The 10744-nt window shown below is 39.8% G+C and overlaps 1 non-coding gene across 1 annotated transcript; it reads left to right on the top strand.

The window, feature by feature from the left end:
* Positions 1 to 10226: 10226 nt before the first annotated feature.
* LOC120068602 (small nucleolar RNA R71) lies at positions 10227 to 10333 on the top strand. Its single transcript, XR_005479240.1, has one exon. It is a non-coding gene; the product is annotated as a small nucleolar RNA R71 (small nucleolar RNA).
* Positions 10334 to 10744: the final 411 nt, after the last annotated feature.

Raw genomic sequence — 10744 nt, 5'->3', positions numbered from 1 at the left:
CATTGCAAAACTTTCGCTGTCGTAGGTTGTCTGTCGAAATGCCCTCCATAGGGTGATTCATGACATTGAAAAAATATGCAATAGAAAGCAGTTTCTGGAATACAGAGTCTCAATATCTAGTTTGGTCACCTTTTTTAGAGGTTTGGATCGTCTCAGTTGTGGTGTAATTCGCCTGGAGTTTAGCATTCTACTAGCATATGCGATGGGGTGTAACATTGTCTTTACTTTTTGTGCCAAGACTGCCCCCATCGATATCCACTGGCATCGCACATCAGTTCGAATGGCTTCGCCCAATCAGGTGCGATCAGAATTGGCATTGTAGTCAAAACGTCCTTTAGTGTTTTGAATGCAGTGAGGCAATGTGAATCAAAATCAAAGGGTCTATCAGCTTCCAACAACGCATTCAAAGGTCGAGCGATTTTGGAAAAGTCATTTACAAACCTTCTGTAAAACCCTACGTATCCTAGGAAACTTCTTAAAGCTTTCATATTCGCTGAAGGTGGAAGTTTTTTTATAGCTTCAATCTTTGCTTTGTCCACCTCTAACCCATTTATGAAACCTTATGCCCGAGCACAATTCCTTCCTTGACTATAAAATCGCACTTTTACCAGTTCAACACTAGATTAGTTTCCTCACATCTTTCTAGTATTCTCTCCAGGTTTTGCAGACAGATTTCATATATTTGTCCATAGACTGAGAAGTCATCCATAAAGATTTCAACCGAGCCATCATACACCTTTGAAACGTACTAGATGCATTTTATAATCCAAAAATCATGCGACGAAAGGCGAATATTCCATATGGACATGTGAACGTGGTCTTTTCTTGATCCTCTAATGCGATCATAATTTGGTTATAGCCTGCATACCCATCAAGGAAGCAATAATAATCATTCCCTGCTAATCTGTTGAGCATTTGATCAATGAAAGGTAGGGGAAATGATCTTTCTTTTTTGTCGCGTTGAGTTTCCTGTAGTCCATACAAATCCACCAACCTGTGACGATTCTCATGGGGATCAATTCGTTGTTTGCGTTAAGAACCATTGTCATCCCACCCTTCTTGGAAACATATTGCACGGGGTTGACCCACATGCTATCTGCGATAGGGTAGATAATGCCGGCATCTACCCTTTTGATGATTTCTTCTTCAACCTCTTTCATCGCAGGGTTCAGTCTAGGTTGAGGTTTTATTGAGCCCTTCTAATTTTCTTCAAGACGGATTTGATGCATGCAATACGTTAGGCTAATACCTCTGATGTCTGTAAGCGTCCATCCGATCACTCTAAATATATTTTTTAAAACACTGATCAACACGGTTTCTTTTTCTTCAGATAATGCAGAGGATATGATGACTGGTAAGGTTCCATTCTGGCCGAGAAATATGTACTTCAAGTGGGTTGGTAGAGTTTTTAGTTATAATGTAGGTGGTTGCTCTAAAGAGGGTTTCTGTGCTTTTCTTTCTTCATCCTTCAACATTTCATCATTCTTTAACATCTCTGTTATCGCGTGGCAAGTCTCAATGGATGCTGTCGCATCCTCTCTTTCTTCATTCTCTTCTTCAGACTCCCAATTTTCAACATAAGTTTGTTCATCATCGGAATCTAATAAGCCTTCCTCATCTGAGAACTTCATTGCCTTGATAATATTGAACCTGAAGACAAGAATGGTCGTCCCAATATGATTGGAACATCTTTATCCGCCTCATAATCTAAGATAATGAAGTTTGCAGGTAGAATGAATCTGTCTATTGTTACCAAGACATCCTTTAATTTCCCTTCAGGGTGTACCAAGGATCTATCGGTGAGTTGAATAGTCACCATTGTGGGTGTTAGCTGTCTGATAACAGGTAGAAATACAAGTTATTACAACTCAAATAAGTAAAAAAAATGAGGGAATGCGATGGTAAAATAAGCAATATCATGTCCAAAAGTGCCAAACTAAAAGGAATTGTGATCGCAAGTGCCCATCGCATAAAAACAGTTAATTTACTTATTTTGTGTAGGAAAAATGTGATGGCGAAGTGAAATTGCGATCCAAAGGAACAAGGTGTTAGTGCGCTTGAAGATTGTGATCGCAAGTCATGCGATCGTATGCGATCGTGAGAAGTTTCTTAAAAAGGTGGCCGCATAAAGACTGCGCATCAAGGTGACAGCATAATAAACCATGATGGGATGGAAAGCTGATAACGACCAAATCCAAATTTAGTTGACAAGCCGTTAAAGCCACACTGTAGCAAGTACACTCAACTTTCGGTGACCATTAATCGGCGTATCAGAGCAGGGGAATTAATGACCGCCCATCATTGCAATCATTAGCAAGAAAGGCTACTTCACCTTGAGCTCTATAAATACCCAAGGCCACCATTGTAAAAGAACGAACAAGTTAGAGAGGGAAGCAGTTAGTCTGTTCAAGTACATACTCATACTTATACTTAGAGGACGGAGACGAGCAAGAAGACGAGGAAGTCGAGAGATCATTCCCGAACAAATCGAGAGACTGCCGGAAAGCATAACAAAGAAGATGAAGAAAATTGGATTTGAGGTTTCCATGAGCAGCAGAACAAGACTATTCCAAATCACAATCATGAATGAACAAATCATATACAGTCGACTTCAATACAAACGATTATACAATTCATATGGAGAAATTACAACATGAACAATACAAATGCATAAAGAGGAAAACTCTACGCACATAGGCAAAAACGTCTCCATGCTCCGATGCGCACGAGCGCTCGAACAACAGTAGCCTCAAACGCCCGATCTACATGACCGCAACACCGCACGAACACAGCACGAACACTTCGCCTCGTCCTCAATGATCTCCTCCGTCACGAACTCTTTCACAACACGAACAACCTTTAAAAAACCTCGACGGTGTCGAGTTGAGTCTGACACCACCAACAAGTCGACCTTGGTATTCTCGATGTGAGAATCCAGAGGGTGGGCTCTGTTCGAACTTGGTATGAGGCAGACAAACGGAGGAAACAACAATCGCATACACGACTGGGCAAGTGGGAGATGGCTGAGACCTATGGTATAGGTCGATTCCCAATCATTTAGATAAAGCTATGCGATCGTCTAGCAAAAGCTATGTGATCGTTTAGCTTGGTCTGTTGCCTACAGACACTACACGATTGTTTACCTTGGGGCAGCGATCGTCTAGCAAAACTATGTGATCGTTTAGTAAATACTGTACGATCGTTTAGCTTTACTCTATACGATCGTCTAGCTAGCCCAACCATCGTTTAGTAAATCTGAATTTACTTGACGACTTCGTGTGTTTCTTTTTCGCGAGAGAAAACTCAAAAACCTTTTCAAATGTTTGTAAAGAACTATTTTTTCAAAATAGGAAACCACTTTTCTCTTAAACTCATGGTTACCATGATCCAATAACCACCCACTACTTTGGTTATTTAAAAGAAAAAGAAATAATTATCCAATAACTAATATTATTATAAACATAAGTGATAACCAACTTATCATACTATATTTATAAATACATAAACCATAGTTCATTTTCTATTCCATGGTACTTAATGTAAATCTCATTTACATCAATCCTCCACTAGATGTATCTCATACATCATACCAATTATATCATATATAATCAAAATACCTCTTTTCAATTTGAACATTTCAAATCAACACCAAAAACTAATCCTCAAATGAATCCAAGCTACCAAGGGGACCTCATAGACCTGTAGCTCTGAAGCTCCAACGGTACGTAAATAACTGACTAAACATTTTAGTCACGGGATCCACCATTCGTTAACTGCCAGACACTCCACTAAAGACCGATAGCTGAACTCTTCTTACCACAGATATATTATGTGTCCATCTTAACCAATTAGCAGTGCGACAACCCTTCACAGATCGCTCGTAAGTACAGCTCGGCCAATAACCTTTATGCCCCTGTAGTTATATCTGTCTCCTTAAGTACCACTGATCCCTCTAATGAACATAAGTCAGAGTTCTACTATGACCGAGTCTTCTCTTCTAAAGAGAAGCTGTGGCCACTATGTTCAAGCCTCGGAATCAGCCCTTAAGGGAGCAATCTCTTTACTTATCCCTGCTTCGAAAAATGAGTGAATTCCATCTTGTGGATTGAGTTCCCAGCTCCCAGATCAGATAAGTCCCTAAAAAAGTAGGCATGTTGAGTTGGCAATCTGGCCACTCTCACCCATACTAATCAAAGGACCGCCCTCAAAGGCAGGAGTTCCCAAAACACTCAGGATTGAGGTCATGTCACCTATGGTCGTTTAGGTGAGATGTAAGTCTCTAGTATCAACAACGTTATATACAGATTCTAATGATCTCGTGGTCCAGGTCTTATACAAACTCTTTGCATAGGACACCTCCGCTCCACGTCTCCACATGAATGGTTAGGATCTACCATTTGTAGTAGTTTACAACACTTGCAAACCTCTACAAAGTGGGTCGTATGAGTAAATGCCAGAACTAAATAACACTTATTTTATTCATTGAACAATGTGTATCTTTACAAAACAACGAGACTTCGGGAGAATTAGGACACTAATCCCAACAGGAGAGAGGGCCAACACTTCCAAAAGCAAGATTATACATCTAGAACAGAGTTGGAGTGAAAAGAACAGTGTAAAAGGCCACGGGAAGCAAGACATTGCTTACCGGGCTTCTTATCTCTCAATTCCATTTGATATTTTGTATTTAGCACTTTATTTATAGAAAATGGAAATCTCATTTAGACCTATATTCATTCTCTCCATGCTTTACATGAGTAGCTAAATTTCTGAATAGGTTGAGAAGTACTTAGCCAGCATGACTTAAGATTTACATTTTATGCGATCATCTTGTCTTATGTTTGCGTCATTCACCCTTTAGATATACTTGAAAGAGTAGTCTAAAGATAGAATCTAGACTTGAGAGAGTCATATTAGAATCTAGGCTTGAGAGAGTCAGATTTGTATAAGTAAGAAATAGAAACTTAGACATAAGTTCTATTGCTATTTACACATCGCATGCACCTAGAAATATGAGTGATTGTATGTAGTCACCTTGTTTTATGTGTGCATCATTCATCATCGCATAGACAAGAATAGAGGTTTAAACATAAGTCCTATCAGCGTTTTCGTATACACATCGCATACGTCCTAGAAATAGGAATTATGGCATTTTGCATTGAAAGATGACGTGCTGTTATTTGTGTGTAGCATGATTGCATAATTTGTGCATAATCTTAGGAAGTGTTAGCTAAATCCCTTCTCAACCCCTTCACCGCATACTCATTGTAACTCTATGATTTCATCAACTCTACGTTCAACTCTGTCGCATAGAAAAAAACCTTAATCAAAACACCATCCACTTCATTTGTTGTTACCACCACAAGAGAATCAAAGTGCATATTTTAGTAGTCCCTGTGTTCGACCCTGGACTCACCAAGAAACCTAATGAGGCTTATACTTGGGTCTTGTTAGGAAAACTTGCATGATCACCGCAAACACACATCATAACGCATCACAATTGACACACATCAAGTTTTTGGTACCATTGCTGGGGACTTGACAGCTAATAGTTTGTTGAGTTTTGTGTTTTCGCAAGCACCCTTTTTACCTTGGGCGTATTGTAGCTTATGCGACCAAGTTGCAAACAATATTTGAAGTGTAGGCGATGTGCCAAAAGCCAGTATTGACCCCGAGATAGAAAGGCTATCTGTCGTATGAGTTGAAAGCAGTTATAAGCGCGTGTTGACCAACATGCGTCCAACAATTGCCGGAAGTTCCAATAGTTAGGACGAGCCTCTTGACCTAACCAATTGAGATCAATCTTCTGTATGGAAGACTCCATGCGGGGGCTTCACTCCAATTTCTCCAGGGACGTCTTCTACTCTATCTTTACCTTGCTTTCCTAGTTTAGTTTATTTTGATTATTGTTGTTTTGGATTTGCAGCTGTTTTCTTGGATGTGGTGTGCGTTCACTCTTTGTAGGTGCGATAATAATTCTCCTCGGTGTGTAGTTTCAATGGAAGAATCCTCTCCATCATTCAACGCATGGCTATGACCACATGAACTCTAAAGCATGGTCGCAAATGTTATTCTACTTGAAGGTTCTTTTCTTGTTATCGTTTATGCATTATCCTTTTGAAATTATCTTTTGTCCGCTTGCCTATTTTTGTGTTGATAAATTAACATCCATGATGATACTTATAATTCACTACATTCGCTAACTAAACATCGCAAGGCTCACATCACTTTAATAGCTTCTTCAAGGTTTGACAGTCTAAGTTTTGTTATGTGTAAACTTCTACTTAAACATTTGTTACTGCATTCCTGATGAGTTTGTTTTTAGCTTTTCGGCAAGAGCACTGCCACTTTCTAAGTTTCGGGGTGGTAGTGCTCCGGGCAAATGCTCCATCACATAAGGATGTTAATTTTTTTTTTAAAAAAATGGTAATAAAAACTCCACTGTCAACACAAAGGGGAAACTCAGGCTGATAAGAGTTAAAATTGTGAAAGGCACTTACCCGTAGTTGGATACTTCTCTGTCTAGCGCAAGCCCAAATTAGGCCAAGGCAAGAGTTGAGTTGAATATGGCACGCAATCGAAGTTGGCTGTCCGCATGACACCCGTGGGGGTAAGCCAAAACGAAGAGCGTAACCAGGTTCAATGCCACACTCTAATAATGAATCGCAAAGTTTTAAATTGTTTTAAATTAACGCATAGTAAAAAGCTAAAAGTAAAGTTTCTTGAAATGAGTAAAAAGTTTTTGAGCAGAGGCTTTCCAGATTTAAACTTAGAAAAGATCTCTTTGAAGAAGTAGCCAAAGTTGAGGAGAGCGTTGCTGCCAAGGTTAAAGGTATGAGTGAATTATATTTTGAAAGGTTGGTCATCACAAAGGAGAGCCAGAGGGTGAATTATGAATTTCCTAAGTATAAGGCATGCTTGAGGACAAGCACGATTCTAAGTTTGAGGGTGTGATGATTGGTAGAAATGCAAGTTATTGTAACCTTTTATTTAGAATTATGAGAGCTAACAAGTAGAATATGCAGTGATTATACTAAGAATTCTTGTGAAAAGTGAGCTTGCATCGATCAGCATTGAAAATCTTAGCTAACCCAATATTATGCGTTATTCTGCGTCAAAATGTCTATTTTTGTAGCTATCATAGGAACCGATCGCATGCGGTGAATCCCAGACCATCGCAAGGGTGATTGTGTACGTTCATCGCATAGATGTTGCGGCTATTAACCGCATGCATCCATCGCATAGAGGTTGCGGCTACAGAGTAATAACCATGATAGAAGGGTGGTCACAAGGTTGATGGAATGCGATGGTACTTCGAAAACCAAGCATGAATGCATACCTTGGGAGTATAAACAAGATGATGTTGACATTTCACCTACCACGGCGTTATTAGTACAGACTCAGAGTAGGTCCATCGTGCCGTTAGTGACAGAGACTCAGAGTGGGACCATTAATGCTGCCGACAATTGAGCTCTATAAATAGAGCCTTAGAGCCCAACTTCAAATCATCCGAGCTTTTGCCTTAAGGCAGATCCTTGTGATCACGGATGAGAGCGTGCGAAGACATTCTTTGAGAGTTCTTCATTCCTTCACCCATTCGAGTGACGACCGGAGCTTTTTCAGAGATAGATCTTGAGAGAGACTACTCCACCGCCCATCCATGGCACCACTGGCAGCCTTGACACACATCTGATAGAAGCAAGAAATTGCCTACATCTGGCCCTCCATCTCTCTTCTATCTCTATATTGTATTACATTTTGGCTTAAGACATTAATACATTTTGTAATCAATGCATCTCTTTATTTCCTTCAACTCCATCCTCGTTAACTTCTTCTTTATCATCCCTTACTTTCATTGCAACGAACTAAGTAAGATTGCTAAAGTATCGAATACTTAATCATGCGACATAGACATATGAAATATGTAGCAAACCATCGAGAGGTGCGCGTTGCGCGAGTATAGTAAGTAAATCCTCTTTGCTTAGTGTGAGGTTGTAGCAATGTCTATGAGCAGTCACAATGCTTGTCTATGAGCTGATCAACAGCGACTAACTGCCCGAGAGGGTAAGTAGTGGAACTCACTGAGCAAAGTAAGCAATGTTCCTAGAGATAGGAATAATCTTATGTTCAACCATGCTTTATGTGATCATCTTGTCTTATGAGTGCATCATTCATCATTTGGACATACTTGGAAGAGTAGTCTAAAGACCAAATCTAGGCTTGAGAGAGTCAGATTGGATAGCATAAGCAAGAGTAGAAAGTTAGGAATAAGTTCTATATGCTATTTACACATCACATGCGCCCTAGAAATAGGATATGGTGGTATGCGGTCACCTTGTTTTATGTGTGTTAGATCGCATAAGCAAGAATAGAGACTTAGACATAAGTTCTATCGACATTTTCGTATATGCAGCGTATGTGTATATATTTGTGTATAACATGATCGCATAAATTGGGCTAGCTGGGATTACCCTTGCGGTCAAGTTTAGTGTTTCGGTGAAGTCATCCCCTCCACCATTTTACCTATTTTTCCATGTATTTTATTACACGTTAACAGTTGTCGCGTCTCTACAAACTCTCATAGTCATACTTCCACTGCTTAATCTATTTAGTTAGGAGTAGAAGTAGTGCATAGTTCTTTAACTTCATTATTCTTTTATTCTTCACCGCAAACACATTACTTCACAATATTTAGTTACAAGTCCCTGAGTTCGACCTCAGATCACCTCGAGAAACTTGCGATCTCGTTATACTTGGCGAGGGAGTAAAAAACTTGTGGCAGGAATGCATGGTCATTGTATATATTCTTAAACGCATATTACATATCCCTTAGTCCAACACATGACCATCAACGCATATCATAAGACGCACGCATTTTTATTCTCCATTTTCCACCTCATCACTGTCCCACATTCAATCTTTTGAAAATTGAAAGGGTCATTAAGTTTATGCTTGCCTCAAGATCGCATAATGCTTGACCAATATAGATTCCTCCTATTGAGCAGGGTATTGTGAAACTGCCTGGGTCGCGCATCTTTGGTGGATTTATAGTGTTGTATTCTTGTGTCAATGCCACTGTGGTGAATCTTCTTGTGCTACTCTTCTTTGAGACAATGTCCTTCAAAAATTTTGCATACACCGGCATCTACTCTATCGTTTCTATGAATGGAATATTGATATGCAATTGTTTCAAAATTTCCAAGAAGCGCTGATACTGGCCTTCATTGTTATGTTTCTTTTTTAGTCTTTTAGAAAATGGAGGTAGTTGCACTTCCAATGTTTCATAGCCTGAAGGCTTAGAGGTGGTTGCATCTTCTGGTTCCCTAGTCTCAGACTCCTTTGATTCAGTCTGCGGTAGAGGCTTTTTTGAATCAATCACAGGTTGCTCCTTTGACTCAGTCTTGCGAGGCTCCTTTGTGACTTCTATTACTGCATTTCTACTCCTTAGGGTGACTGCTTGGCAATGTTCTTTCCCGGCAATCTATGGGTTGCGTGGAAGCTTAGTTGAGCTAGGAAATGTCCCTTAGGGTCTTTTCTTTAGCTCTCTCGCAATTTGTCCTATTTGAATTTCCAAATTGCAGATGGATGTAGCTTGGTTTTGAAGGACTGTTTCATTCTTTTCGATGTATTGCTTCAACAAGTTTTCCAGGGATGATGAGAATGGTGGTTGAGAACTACTAGCTTGCTATTGTCCATTAGATCTATGGAAAAACCTTGGCGGTCCCTCTCTCTAAGCCACAGATTGACTGCCTTGCTATTGGTTGTTCTTCCAAGAAAAATTGGGGTGATTTCACCACCCCGGGTTGTAAGTGTTTGAAAAAGGATTGTTTTTGACAAAGTAAACTGATTGAGGATTTCGTGGGCTTTCCTCAAAAGAATGCGATTCTTCACATAAGACATAGTTGGTGCTTGTTTGCTCTATCGTATTGACTTGCCCATTTCGAGCTCCTGAATTGTTTAGTGTGATGCCTTGCAACAAGTTTATCATCACATTCATCTGATTTTGTAACGATGCAATGGCACCATTACTCGAATTACCTTCTTGGGTCTTTGTTCTTTGATTGCTTTCTTGCCAATCTTCGTGGTTTTTTTAGATGCGATCAAGAATGTTCTTTGCTTCATCATATGTTTTATTCAGAAGACCTCCTGCTGCTGCCACATTGGCAGCTATCTGCGATGCACAGTTGAGTCCATGATAGAAAATCTCCATTTGGAGGCAATCCGGTAATCCATTGTGTGGGCAGTCGCGTACTAGTCTCTTGAATCTCACTCATGCGTCACTGAGCGATTCATCTTCTTCTTGTTCAAAATTGGTGATCAATTTCCTTCTTCTGGCATTTTCTGCAGGAGGGAAATACTTCTTAAAAAAATTCTCCACAACTTGTTCCCATGACGTTATCTCTCCTGGTTCGAGAGAATATGCTCATTTTCTCGCTTTATCGCATAGTGAAAATGGAAATAACGTGAGTCGAACCTCTTTTGGGGAAATATTAAGGAACACATAAGTGTTGCAGATTTCAATGAAGCTTCATAGATGGGCATGCAGATCTTCACCACGTCGTCCTCCGAACTGTCCTGCTGTTTGTTTCATTTGTAACATTTCATTTCGAACCTTAATCCATCAAATACTGGTCTCATGATTCCTGGGGAGAAATCATACAAATTTGGTGATGCATAGCCCCGGATATGTCTATTGCGATCATTTGCTAGTAGGATAGGATTCGCTATTTATTCTTCAGGTTGT

Source organism: Benincasa hispida, chromosome 12, assembly GCF_027475165.1.
Source record: "Benincasa hispida cultivar pf3 chromosome 12, pf3_genome.v1.1, whole genome shotgun sequence".
Taxonomy (NCBI): Eukaryota; Viridiplantae; Streptophyta; class Magnoliopsida; order Cucurbitales; family Cucurbitaceae; genus Benincasa; species Benincasa hispida.
Note: the sequence above shows the minus strand (reverse complement) of the source record. Positions and strands in the feature narration are given on the sequence as shown.